The sequence below is a fragment of the Pristis pectinata genome, chromosome 42 (genome assembly GCF_009764475.1).
Source record: "Pristis pectinata isolate sPriPec2 chromosome 42, sPriPec2.1.pri, whole genome shotgun sequence".
Taxonomy (NCBI): Eukaryota; Metazoa; Chordata; class Chondrichthyes; order Rhinopristiformes; family Pristidae; genus Pristis; species Pristis pectinata.
Genome location: NC_067445.1, coordinates 2,715,222 through 2,729,354, shown reverse-complemented (window position 1 = coordinate 2,729,354; position 14,133 = coordinate 2,715,222). Strand labels below are relative to the sequence as shown.

Here is a 14,133-nt window from a genome sequence, read left to right as displayed (position 1 = left end):
GACTGTTTCAGATCACGCATCCCGAGTCAGAACTGAAAATAGGACAGCAGATACGCGGAGGGATTTGACCTGAAACGTTAACTCCTTTTCAATTCCTAGGGACGCCGCCTGGTCTGCTCACCATGTCAGCATGTCTTTTTTATTTTATATATCCACCTAATGCTCTATTTTCATTTACTCTTCGATATAAAACTCGACCATTTGCTCCGGACCAGAACCTGTGGGCCTAGAGTGTGTGAGGAACACCTCTCATTCACTCTACTCCGGAGTGTGTCGGTCCACGCTGCTGCTCTCCTCACAGGACAGACCCAGTGAACCTTTGCTTCACTCCCTCGCTCACAGATGTACAGGTAGGGGCCGTACCTGTACACAGGAGGCCGGGAGTCTTTGGATCTCCCCATCTCAGAGGGTGGTGGAATCAGAGATGTGAACACTTTTGAAGGCCGACATGGATACATGGTCAATCAGCAAGGGGTCACCGGGGGAGACGGGAATGTGGAATTCAGTATCCAATCAGATTAACCATGACCTCACTGAATGGCTGAGCAGACCCGAGTAGCCAAGTGGCCTACTCCTTTTCCTGATTCCCAAGTCCGTATATTACAAGTGCCGTCTCCCCAGGACCCTGTATAATTCCAGTGAGACGTTCTTGCCCCGAGACCCAAACCCCCTGCAATAAGGATCAACGTACTGTTTGCCTTCCCACTTGCTCACCGACCCTGCATGTTAATGTTCAGTCCAATGACACCCGGGTTCCTCGGGACACCATCACCGTTCAATCACTCACCGCCGTGTCTTAACCCATTCCCTTCGCCGTTCGCTGTCCCACTGAATCCTCTTCTCATCCTCTTCACAATCCACACTGACACCCAGTTTTGTGTCATCAGCAAACCTGGGTATATTTTCCGTGAAAGTCAAACAAACTGCAGCTGCTGTGAATCTGAAGCAAGAACGGAAAATGCTGAACAGGCAACATCTGTGAAAAGAGGAATAAAGGTAACGTTTTATGTAAAGATCCTTCACTTTTGAACTGAAAAGTTTCCCGTTTCTCTCTCCACAGTTGATGTTCGACTCGCTGAGGGTTCCAATATTTTTTTGTATTTCGTTGTCCGTGACAACCTGACGAAAACCATTGACGCAGATTGTGAAAAGCCGGGTCGTAGCACCGATCCCTGGTCACCGCCTCCCAACCCGGGAACGGTCCATTTATTCCCGCTTCCTTCAGGGTATGTCTGTGGCGCAATCAGTCCGCGCGTTCGGCAGTTCACCTACAGGTTGGTCGTTCGGGCCCACCCAGGGACTCTGGCGATCCGGCAGATTTTGCTGTGCGTGTCATTGTCAGCTGGGGAACACTGCTCTGTCCGGAGGCGGCCACTCGCTGCTGCTGTCTCACTGGGCTCAGTGGGAGTCCTCCCTGCGGGGTCTCAAGCCCGGGAGTCCGGATGTTGTGCCTCCCTTTCACCGGGATGCGCGAGTTTAATAAAACAACGTCCCCGGAACTTACTGGTTCGTATGTTGTGCTCTGTTTGTTTTCTGTGCTTTGACCATTCACTGCGACTCTGAATAATGTCTGACGTTTCCAGAGGGAGGTGAAAAGATGGATCAGGGAAGTGAAATTGGATGATCAACCAAGAACTTACTGAACGGGGGAGCAGACATGAGGTGCCGAATGGCCTGAGCCAGTTGCTATCATTTATGTTTAAATGGCAATGATTGATGCCGACTGGGAGAAACACCGGGTCCGCCGCGGGGGCGGGGAGGATTTGGGGCGAATCTTGATTCTGAAGCTACCACAGCAAACATTCTGCTGCGGGAACTCAGTGAGTCGATCGGCGCCTGTGGGGGAAAGGAATTGTCGATGTTTCCAGTCCATTCCCTGCATCAAGTTCCCACGTCAGTCCTGATGCAGGTTTTCCACCTAAAACAGCGACAATTCCTCTCCCCACACAAATGCCGCTCGGCCGCCTAATTCCTCCAGCAGATTGTTTGTTGTTGCAGATTCCTGCATGTGCAGGCTCTTCTCTGTCAAAAGCTGCTCCCTTGTATCGGCGATGTAGCTCAGTGGGAGAGCGCGTGCTTTGCATGTATGAGGTCCCGGGTTCAATCCACGGCATCTCCACGCTGCTGGTCTTGAATTTTGAACAATGCGTGGAAATTCCAGGAGAAACGCAATGCTGCCCCGAGCCCCAGAGAGCTGGGAAATTGACATCTAACAGGGATAGATCACTGCCAATCTTTCGGCCATCTCTCAGACATCCACCTCTTTGTTCAGTGTCATGCTTTTGTTGATTCAGTTTCGGGATCTGAGCATCACTGACAAGGACACGGGGCGAGGAGAAAGTATCCCCGAGAATGACAAACGGTTGCTTTGTGCCGGAGTGAAGGGCGGGGCTCGGGACACTGGTGGAATAACCACCTGCCGGCAGGTTACTGAACAGGCCCATGTGTGACTGTCAGGTACTCGCTCTTCTCGGCTCAGGTGCAAAGCCTGAGCGGGGCAGAGCGCAGGTCTGGGGTCTGAGCGGACAACAGCTTGTGCAGATCAGGAGATTGAATTGTCATTTGGAGAGGCGGAAGCGATAGAATTGAGGAGACGGGCGGCAGCATCAGTCCCGTTCTGAACGCTGAACGTCTCCGTTCCCACAGGCGACATAGGATATGCACGAGATAAGATCAGAACAAGCCGAATGTAATTCTAGGTTTGACTGAAGATCAGGGAGAGCGCGAACACAGTCCCCACCACCACACATTTGACAGTCGAATGTCCCACATTTGGGACACGGCAGGCGTCAGCACACCCGGAGTGCAGTGGGCGAGCCTCAGCCCGGGAGAACAGCCTTGTGATCCCCGTCACTCCCCTGCCAGGTCAGTGCCCCGGACCCTGCGGCACCCCGCTACTCCCTACCTGTGATTTCCCGGTCCGGCCGCGTTGCTCTTGGAATTAGGGCCGTCGTTAATCGCCGACTGTTCTATCTGGAACACGTAACAGATACAGGGGAAGATTAATATAATGTCTGACAGCAGGGCCACATTAACAGGGACAATGAAATCATGTCAAACACAGTCATTGCTGTAATGTCGGGAACCAGATATCCGACCGGGAGAGAGCACAGAAGCACAGGGATAGTGATCGGATGGAGCAGGAAGTAAGGGACAAGGAAAGGAAGACAGAGAGACAGGGGAAGAGAGACAGAAGGGAAATGTCAGGAAAGAAAGAGAAGTCTGCGAGAGAAAACAAACGATAAATAAAAATGATCGAAGGGACTGCGGGACATTCACAGCGCAGCAACATCACACAGTGTTCCCCAACAGCAGAGTGGCGCAGCGACAGCATGCTGGGCCCATAGCCCAGAGGTCGATGGATCGTAACCATCCGCTGCTATTTACCTCGTCGGAAACAGCAATTTACAAAGGAAGAGAGAATCCAAACTTCCTACACACAGGCACAAAGATGGGAAGAGATCCGGGCCGGTCAGCCATAAAAATGGGATATTCCCTTTGAGCAGGAGGGGGAGGGAGTGGTGGGGAATGGGGCGGTAATCATCAGGATGATGTCTGAGGTGGAGCGTTTCAGTTATGCAGAGACTGGATACATTGGGGGTGTTTTACCTGGAGCGGAGGAGGGTGACCGGGTCCTTGGAGATTTATCTCTCATTCTCAGGGGCGGAGATAGTGGGAAATGGTTCCCCGTACCGGACGGGTCTGTAACTGGAGGGCATCAGTGGAAGAACTTCCCCGCGAAGAGGGTGGTTGGAACCTGGAACCCACCACCTGTGTGGGTGCCGGAGACAGGGACTCTCGCGGTGTTTGACAAGGATCCAGACGAGACCTTGAATCGCCAAGGCATTGAAGGCAAAAGACTCAGTGTTGGTAGGTGAGAGTGGTACAGATGGGTACTTAATGGTCAGCATGGACATGATGGACCGAACGGCCTGTTTGTTTGCTCCATGTCCCTGTGACTCTTTATTACTTTTGTGAGCGATAAGAACGGGTCAGTGTTCCTCTCGGGAAAGAGAGGGAGTGAGAGAAGAAATCCCACAGGGTAAACACAGACAGAGAGCGGGTGGTGAACAGACTGAAGTCACTCAGTGTGAACACGTCATCCGGGGCAAACTGAGATGTGTCCTCGTTGTTATGGGAATCTGGGATAGAGAGAGAGCAGGAAGATGCACTGATCCGTTCATCGATTACCCGGGAAAAGATGAGGGACGTGTATTCCTTCCCTGATCAACTTATCTGCCCACAGTGAACAATAATTAATGAAACAGCGATGGGGTCTCTTTTACACGCACTCATCGAACGAAATGAATCCAGGAAGCCGTACGCGAGTGAGCAGGAGTAAAACCACTCATCCCCTCTTGTTCTGCACAGATCGTGTTCCGTGAGGGGTTGAATTCTGAGGAGATTAAAACTCTGCGATGGCCGGGAATCGAACCCGGGTCAACTGCTTGGAAGGCAGCTATGCTCACCACTATACCACCATCGCTCCATGATACTGCAGGAGATGCGGGCACTGAACCGTCTCCAGTGCTGTTTGACTCTGTGGCTCGATCACCAGTCCCGGAACTGCTCTCTGACGGGTCATTCCTCCCTCTCCTGCAGTCCCTGTTCCGTCCAGTTGATGTCCGCACCCTCCAACAGACCGGAGTCACACAGCACCCAGTGATTATTCACCCGGGATCGGACTGAAGTGAGATTCTACCTCTGTTACAGTCGAAGGGCTACGAGTCGTTTCCTTCCTCACACATCACACAACAAGGAAAATCAATCGTGATTAGAAATGTCCTTTCCAACCACACGCAGCTCGGCCCAAATGGGAACCTCATTTCCGCCAAGTCCTTGAAAACTATCAGTGACTGAATCGCTGGACAATCCTGAGACGCCTCCAGTCACACAGTGAGAAGTGGGTGTCTGAAAGATGCCTGTTAACAGTCAAGGAACAAACGCGGGGATGATCCTGTGAACCCTCCGGTACCCTGACATCCACATCGCAGACCACAGTCTCCTGTCGGTTCCTGGTTAGTATAGTGGTCAGTATCCCCGCCTGTCACGCGAGAGTCCGGGGTTCAATTCCCCGATGGGGAGACGGTTTTTCTGCTTTCAGTTAACTGGAAATACCAGAGAATTTCTGAACAATAAAATGGATAAGTAACAAAGTGTTTGGTGTCGCAGTGATCAGTTAATTTCATATTCGGAATGTAGAACAGGCCGGTCTGCATTGAGCCCGGGACGGGAGAGTGTGTTCAGAGCAGGAACAGCTGAAACATATTGTAGAGAACGATCCCAAGTGGACATTTGTACAGCGGAGGGATCCCGGGCATAAAGCCGCCCGGTCCTTCCCCCAGCCTCGGACCCTTCGCTCAGACTCTGATCAAAGTGAACTGGGGAAAGGTCCGGATGGCCTTCGATCCGTAACATCAGGCGGACAGGAGTGCATGTGCCGCGTAGCCCCGCCCCTGGATCTGATTGACAGCGGGCGGCAGAGCACATGCGCAGTGTGCTACAGCTCCACCTATGAGCGCCATTCCCTCAGCCAGCGGCAGGAGCGAGTTTAACGCAGCCGGTAATGGAGAGCTCCCGGGCCCGGGGGTTGGGCGCTGACAGCAGCCTCCTTCCAGCAGCGCATCGCTCTGGGAGCGGCTCCGCAGATGGGCTCAGGGATCTGCATGGTCCGGACCCGGGGCAGTGGAGGCGGCGGCTAGGAGGAAGAGGCGGAGTGGAGCAGCGACTGGGCCCAGAACATGGAGTGAGTGAGTAGGGAAGGAGAGGCCGTTCCCGGGATGGGGGTGGGCAGGTCGGAGTGGGAAGGTGCTGCCGGTGACGGTCACTGACGCCTACTCTCCTCAGACCTGGATGGAAAGTCCCAGGTTCGGTTCCAGTCTCGCCGTATGTGTTGTTACTGGACAGTGAGCAGTGGTCACAGAGCCGGACACACACGGTGGGGGCAGTTTTACAAAGACCGTCTGTTGCAGGCTCCCGTTGAGAAGTGTAGGGGACACCGTTTAAACAGCGGCTGTTTGACTCCGGTTGAGCGGGGAGTCCCACCGGAGAGGTGAGTGGAAATGCGAGTTGTGTAAATCTGCCTGCTCCATGAGCAGTCGCATTCCCGGATCCGTGCCGGGATGTGACGTTGTGTGTGTCCCTCACTTGGGTTTGGTCTGCTGTTCTTTGCTAGTCGGCAGAAGCTGAAAGCTGCAGCCCTGCAGCGGCCTCACACACTGGCACTGGCTGCACCGGCAGCTTCACACAGCCGTCTGCCTCTGACCGCTCCCTCAGTGATCCCGTTCCATTTTACTTCCCACAGGGAGAGACTTCAATCCACTCTAATGTTCCCTCCTCCCGAGGCAAAAGAAAGAGTGCAGCCGCTCCGTCTCTTACACATAAGGTACATTCCAGAGCAGAGAGACATTGACAGCTCATCAGTTCCACAGTGTCAGACAGCAGAGACATTCAGTCCCACACTGAGCCCGACCCAGAAACACATTTCCAATAGGACAGTTAGATAGTAGGAGTGAACACGGAAGTCATCTGTATGTGGAATCAGAAGGTATGGGTGAGGTCCTGAACACACATTTTTCATCTGTATTTACTGTGTGAAAGGCTATGAATGGCAGGGAACTCGGGTTAGAGATTTCTTGAAGAGAGTCCACATGGCAGTGGAGGAGGTGCTGGACGTCTTAAAACGCACAAAGGTAGATAAATCGCTGACCCCTGATCAAGCGTATCCTGTACAGTGTGGGAAGATCGGGAAGACATTATGTGGCCCCTTGTGGAGATACTTGTATCATAGATAGACACGGGTGAGTGGCCAGAATACTGGAGGGTGGCGAATGTTGTGCTGTAATTTAAGAAGGGCTGCAAGGCTCACATCAGTGCTGGGACAGTTATTGGAGGGTGTTCTGAGAGACAGGATCTACCTGCACTGGGTAAGGCAAGAACTGGTTTTGGATGGTCAGCAAGACTCTGTCTGTGGGAATTGTGTCTCCTGAACTTGGTCGAGTTTTTTTATTGAAGAGGCAACGAAGAAGATAGATAAGGGAAGTGCGGTAGGCGCTGTCCACATGGACTTCAGCAAGGCCTTTGAAAAGGTCCCGCATGGTTGGCTGGGATGGAAAATTAGACCACATGGGATCCAGAGTGAGCTGGTCAAATGGACACAATATTGGCTTAATGGTAGGAGACAAGAGGGTCGTTTTTCAGCCTGAAGGCCTGTGACCAGAGCTGAAACGCAGGAACACATTGCTGGGTCTGCTATTCTTTGTATCATAATCATATATATTAATGATTTGGATGAGAAAGTAGGTGGTATGGGCAGTGAGATTGCAGATGATACCAAAATACGGCTATATTGGACATTAATGATCTGAGATTATAAAAGGTATCTTCATCAACCAGATCAGTGGGCTGAGGACCGGCAGATAAATGCGGGATGTTGCATCTTGGTAACACAAAACAGGGCTGGACTGACACAGTAAGTGGTCGGGCCCTGGGAGTGTTGTAGAACGAGATACCTGGGGGTGCAGGTACCTTATTCCTTCGACGTGGCAACACAGGTAGGGTGGTGAAGAAGGCGTTTGACATGCATGCCTTCATCAGTCAGAATTTTGGGCACCAGAACTGGGACATCATGTTTCAGCTGTAAAATCCATTGGGAAAGCTGCATTTAGAGCACTGCATACATTTCTGGGTTTCCTGCTGTCAGGCGGAAGTCGTTAAACTTGCGAGAGTGCAAATGAGATTTGAGGATGTTGCCAGGACAAGGGGGATTGGTTGATGAGAGGTTGCATAGGGGAAGACTTCTTCGCCGTGACCTAACAGAGGTTTATAAAATCATGACAGACATAGGTCAGGTGAACAGCCGATGTCATTTCGCCAGGGGAGGGGAGTCCAAGACTAGAAGCACAGGTTTAAAGTGAGAGAGGAACTATCTGAAGGACGTGATGGGCAGGTTTATCATACAGAAAATGGTGCGTATATGGATTGAGCTGCCAGAAGAGATGGTACAGCCAGGTACGGTTCCAGCAGTTAAAAGGCATTTGGACAGTTCTATGGAGATCAAAGGTCTCTGCAGACAAATTGGAGTAGTTCAGGAAGGCCACTTGGTTGGCCAACTGCAGACAAATTGGAGTAGTTCAGGAAGGCCACTTGGTTGGCATGGACGAGCTGGGAAAAAGAGCCTGTTTCACCGCAGTATAACTCCGTGACTCTATGTCTGCTGGTCTTACCTCAGCTGGGGGGCAGTGTCCGCAGTGAGAAGGTTGCAGAGAGGGAGAGTGGGGTGCAGGCAGGGTAAGTGAATGTGTGAGGACGGGGCAGATGGAACAGAATGTGGGGAAATGTGAGGCCATCCATTGCCAGACGAACGTGGAAAAAGAGAGAAATTTTGCCATGGGGACAGTGAAATGTTCAGAGGGACCTGGGCGTCCTTGCAAACAAACCACTGAAAGTTACCATGCAGGGATAGCAGGTAATTAGGGAGGCCGAGAGGATTTTGTCCTGTGATGAAGGAGTATTGGAGACCAAGAGTGGAGATGTCTCATTGGGATTATATAGGGCTCCAGTGAGAGGACACCTTGAACATTGTGTCCAGGCCAGGTCTGGTCACACAACCTCAGTAAGGATATATCTACAATGAAGGGAGTGCAGTTACAGTTCCCAAGCTGACTGGACTGGTTCTAGGGAGGACAGGTTCCTGTGTGAGGGGATAGTGAGTGGGCTGGACCTGTCTTCTCTGGTGTTCAGGAGAAGACGGGGAGATCAAATGGAAACTTGCAGAATTGTCGGAGTGTGTCGTGGAAACACTAATTTAATCTACAATAAGTGCCGATAACTCGAGTTTCCTTACAAGGCTTTATTTATCCATGATAACATGGGGAGTGGGCAGCGAAACATGCAGAAGATTGCAAGATGAATTGATGTGTTAAAACAACAGCAATATCACGTGACTAGTTCAGTTAACGTTGTTACATACTTGATGAATTTAATCCATGTGTCACATACATCAAAATAAGAGAAAACAACATTATCAGGTGCTCTGTGCTGAGCTCAAGGCTGAACTCGCAACTTGTTTAATTTCAAAGCCTGGTTTCATCAGTTTTCTGCAGACCTGCTGGCTCCAAGCCCAGATTTACTGTTGGCTGCAGGCATAGTTCTGTTATACAATGTCAAGAATCCCATCAGCCCCAGCATAGTCAAAAGACACCATTTATTATTCTACAATCCCCCCTTGTTGATCCGCTGGTTCAACACTCTTCCTCCTCCTGCTGTAAAGGAGTTTCATACCGCACAGGGTATGGTCGCATCTTCAAACATTCCTCCTCATCATAACTAGCATCGTCTTTCTCACGAGATTCTAACCGTGCGTACGTGTACACAAGCCTGTCCCTTCCTGCGGAGGGCAACACAACACATAGAAATCGCACAGCCACTTCGCAGATACCAACAATGATCAGGATTATTCCATAATGCATGTGGGACTGCCACCAACTTCCAAAGGGAACCAGCTACTTCCAGGAGGATTACAGTTGTAAAATTGCTTTCCAATTTTCTTCGTTTTCTGAGCTGAATCCCCAATATAATCTGACAGGTGCGTCATGTTTTCTGACTCATCAGGCACATAGGTGCAGCATTCTTGACCCACAATGGCGCAAGTGCCTCTTCTCTTGGCGAAGACAAAACCTAAGGCCACCCTATGCGGCAGTGCCAAGTTCCAGTAGAAACCAATTCAGCTGTTACGGCAGATAGGGCCTGCTGTGTTTCTTCAAACCCCTCAGCAGTGTTGTTAGCCGTTCTTTTCTTGTGCGGATGCCATATTGATCAATTCCATGCGGCTTGCAGTTCCACACCAAGGGGAAGCTATCATCCAGAATCGCTCTATCTTCGGTGCCAGCTGCCTGCAACATGGGAAATGGTTCTGCAGCAACACTCCCAGCTACTATGTAGGCAAATCTGTTGCCTTTTGATACTTCATCATCAGCTGAGGTATGAGCCTCATATTTTATGATAGGCAAATTCAGTGGGAGTTTAATGGCATCTAATGAATTAAGAATAAGAGAGGTATGCTTAATGTTTTTGTTTTCCAGAGGAGGTAATAAAACCTCTACTTTTCCATAATTGACCAAAGTCATGGACCACTCCAAAGGCATAGCTAGAGTCAGAATAGAAGTACGTTCTTACCTGCTGCCAAAATGCAGGCACGGGTAACCGCACAGAGTTCCGCCTCCTGAGCTGAAGTCCCAATGGCAAGTGCATAGGCTTCCATTATTTTGTAGGGTGCAACTGTGGCATGTCCTGCTAACAGTAAATTATCGCGTGGTCGATGTGAGGAAACATCAGTGAAAAGAATTAGATCGGGGTTGTCGATGGGTGCATTCCTTACATCGGGCCGGGGGATAATAGTGACCTCCACTGCTAACAGGCGGTCATGATCGTCCATATGTTGTTGTGGGAAGGACAGTTGGACGAACGTAGCTGGGTTAATGGCCAGTGAACGCTTATAGGCACAATTAGATCGGGAGAGGAGTATCATTTTATCCCTTTGGTCTAGCTGTGGTAAACTTTTGGGTTGCGGCTGAGTTCAGCAATAACATTACGGCATGTAGCACACATACTGCACATTGGTTATGCAGCAAAATAGGGACAGATTTTTCCACAATTACAGCGGCAGCACACCATCGGACCAACATTTCACCACAGGGATACAGGGGAAATGGTCACAGCGGGGAGACAAGCAACAGAAGCTGACGTCTATACACACAATGAAACGTGTACACGACAGATAACAGTTTGAAACAACAGATTACGTTTCACTGCAGCACGTGATACATTTACCCAATCGGGTGTCCTTTCACAATGTTTAAAATGTTTACAAATCAGACACCCCATGAAATACAAAATTATGTACATTGCAAGGAAAATCTTGAAGCAGCGTTGTATATCTAAAACAATGGTGAATATCGATACAAAGGAAAACTGTAGATACCTGGGAACAGTGAGCAGGGAGGTGATGGTGAACGGGACCTGCGGTTCGCTGGACATGGAGAGCGGTGTTTTCGATCTGTTACCATTTACTGAGGCCAGAAGTTGGGTGAGAGGCCATGATGGAGCTGAAGGACTGAAGGAAGTAGGTGCACAGTTCTGACTGGGCAAACTGCAGGGACAGAGGAGGGGGGTCAGTTTGTGTCGCTGGATTCACCGCTCAGTGGGGAGATTTTGGCTACATTCATAGATGAATAAGCCGTCAATACGATTGTCTGAAAACAATTTATGGAGCCGCTGCCTGACAAAGTTCAGTATTGTGTGACTAAAGATACCGCCTTTATTTCCACCAGGGACAATACTGAGGTAAAGCCTAGCATTTTGATATCTCTGTGTTAAATCGTCCCTATATTTCCAACAGAGTCAGTGGTGTTGCTGCAATTTGTTTGTTCAAATGAGTATAAAGAAGTGGAACGGCTTGCGTGTAACCGTGTCACTGGAGACTGATAATATGTATAAATCAGACCCCATTGGAGAAGGTCAGCTCAGATTATCTGCCCGAGCTGAGGATTCGGAATCAACAGAAGTCACAGCTTCTTACTGGGGTTCTCCAGTAATCAGGCGGATAGAAGACATTTAGTCTCCTATTGTTTCAGCCGTTGGAATTCCCGGTAAGCCGCTGTCTCAGCTGCCGTAGGTGGAAATTGATAACTAATTGCAATGCTAAGAATGGTTCATCTGGTTGTTAGTTTCCACAGTCACCTGCCCAGTCGCTGCATTTCAAAGAATGGAACGGTGGCACAGGAGACTCTGGATTCTGGGATCTGGATCGACAAACAAACTGCGGGATGAAAACAGCCAGTGGAGCAGCTGGTAGAGCAGAATGTTCTGGCAGCGGGTGCCTGGGTTAGGGACAGGAATCAGATCATCGGCAGGTTGCAATAGTTGTGAAAAGTTCCATATTACAGAACCAAGCCGTTGTGGAACATGTTTTTTTTAAATAAACGAATATGCAGTCACTAAGTATGCGACAGTTGATGGAGAATTCAGTGAAATGCTCTTGGCGTCAAAGGCGCTTAGTAGTTATCAATTTTGTAAAATATGGATCGATTATATCTGAAACCGTCAAGACGTCAGACGACTGCAGCGAGCTTGCTGCTGTGTGTGTTGCAATCCCCCACCTCCCTGTGAGGGATTCAGTGGGAAACACGTCTGGCTGTGAGGCTGTGTCAGGCTGCACGGTGCCTGTTGGAATCAGTCGTGCTTTGTGTTGTAAAACCAAAATTATGGCAGATGAGGGAATGTGAAGAAAACAGGACATTCTGGAAGCACAAACCCGTTAACGCTTCGGGTCAGGGACTTTCGCAGAACATTTCAGCGGAATGTTCTCTGTCCCGAAACATTAACCGGATTCTGTTTCTTCAGATGCCGCTTCCTTGGCGCCGTGTTCCCAGAACTTCCTGTTTTTGTTTTGTCCTTCTGTTGATCTGTCGCTGACAGGGAGCTCCGGGAAAGTTGGTGATTTCTACGTAGAACACTGCCGCCACCTAGCGACCCGGTGCATCCATTCCATTCACCACGGGATTCGAACGGCCACGGAAAATCTGATCCATCACTTCATGCTTCTGAGGAAACAGACACCCAGATGGTACTTCCTTTCCACCGCAAATTCCCGTCAATAGTAAGCAATCCTTATGCAGTTTTGACCCAGCGTATATGACGCTATAAACCCCTTCTCTGCCTTTACCCACATTGCTACCTCTCTCCTCCCTGCGCGTGGTGCAGGGACCAGTTTCCACCTCTCGATGCAGCAACAAAATGGAATTGTCACCAGATCCTCTGAAACTGCTGAGTTGGCTCCGGGACTGATTAGCAATTCCTCTACTTACCTTTGTCTCTCTTGCAGGTAACTTGGTGGCGACTGTCGTCCTGTCCCGAGAAAAGTGCGGACTCTCCAAATGTGTCACTCGCTACCTGATGGGAATGGCAGCGGCCGATCTCCTGGTCGTTATCTCGGACACCCTGTCTGAGGTGGACTGCGTTGATTTATTTTTTTCGCGATCATTCCTGCTCATCATTCTTGTGCGCAGTCTCGGTCTATGGCTGGTGTTTGCAAGCACCGTGGTCTCTGTCTGGCTGACAGTGGCTTTCACCTTTGATCGATGTGTAGCCATTTGTTATGTGAAGCAGGTAACAACATATTGCACGGAGAGAACGGCTGTTGTGGTTACAGGACAGTAGGTGCACTGGGCTTTTTAGAAAATGTGCCTTGGTATTTTACACAGAAGCCTAGAAAAATAACTGATAATGTTCTCTGCGGTTTTTCCACTAAACCGATCTACATCCCCTGCTTGGGCGGCTTTTGAAATGTTTCACCACATTTTAACCGCTTGTGTCCCCTTTTTTCTGATTTTTCTGTTCAATATCCTGACGGCCAAACAGATTTTAGCGGCCAGTAGAACCCGCAAGGGAGCTTCGGGACCGCAGCAATGGGGAGAATGACAAGGACCCGGAGATGGAGAACCGAAGGAAATCCATTGGTTTACTAAGTGTAACTGTCAGTTTCATATTGTTGTGGGGAACACAGGTGGGGTTTTATATCTATCAGCGAATTTCAATGTATTACAATGATTCTGTCACTGATCCTCGTTTTATCACAAAACACACAGCGGTAATGCTACAACTTCTGTGTTGCTGCACCAACACGTGTATTTACGCCATGACTCAGCAAATTCCGACAGGAGCTGAAGAACGCGGTGAAATACCCGTTTAATTGGACTATGCAAATCATTACATTATGGAAATAAACTGTGCGAAACAGTATAATGAAATCTACCTTCATTCTGCCGTGCTTACGTTCCCCACTCGAGAGAAAGTGAAAATCACGTCATGAGCAGGGCCCTGAAACAGCCGTTTACAGCTGATGCCGACGGCACCCCTGGCCTAAACCCCACAGTGATTTCCCTTCTGTCCAAATCGACCCTCCCAACACTTGCCCTGCTGCCTCATATCAACTTGTTACCTCTGCACGCCAGTGCTGACAGTCTTCGAACTGAAACCATGTCCCAGCTTCCCTGTCTACGGATGCTGCCTGACCTGTTGTTCCGATGACTTCTTCCTTTTTCACGCCTCTCGTTCTTTGTTCCCGCTTCCGTC

The 14,133-nt window shown here is 49.8% G+C and overlaps 3 non-coding genes across 3 annotated transcripts; 1 reads left to right on the top strand and 2 right to left on the bottom strand.

Annotated features, from left to right (window-relative positions):
• The first annotated feature begins 2,047 nt into the window (after positions 1-2,047).
• trnaa-ugc (transfer RNA alanine (anticodon UGC)) lies at positions 2,048-2,119 on the top strand. Its single transcript has one exon. It is a non-coding gene; the product is annotated as a tRNA-Ala (tRNA).
• A 593-nt stretch (positions 2,120-2,712) lies between these two features.
• Positions 2,713-2,873, bottom strand: LOC127566503 (U1 spliceosomal RNA). The gene has a single exon (XR_007955738.1). It is a non-coding gene; the product is annotated as a U1 spliceosomal RNA (small nuclear RNA).
• A 1,541-nt stretch (positions 2,874-4,414) lies between these two features.
• Positions 4,415-4,486, bottom strand: trnag-ucc (transfer RNA glycine (anticodon UCC)). Its single transcript has one exon. It is a non-coding gene; the product is annotated as a tRNA-Gly (tRNA).
• Between the last annotated feature and the right edge of the window lie 9,647 nt (positions 4,487-14,133).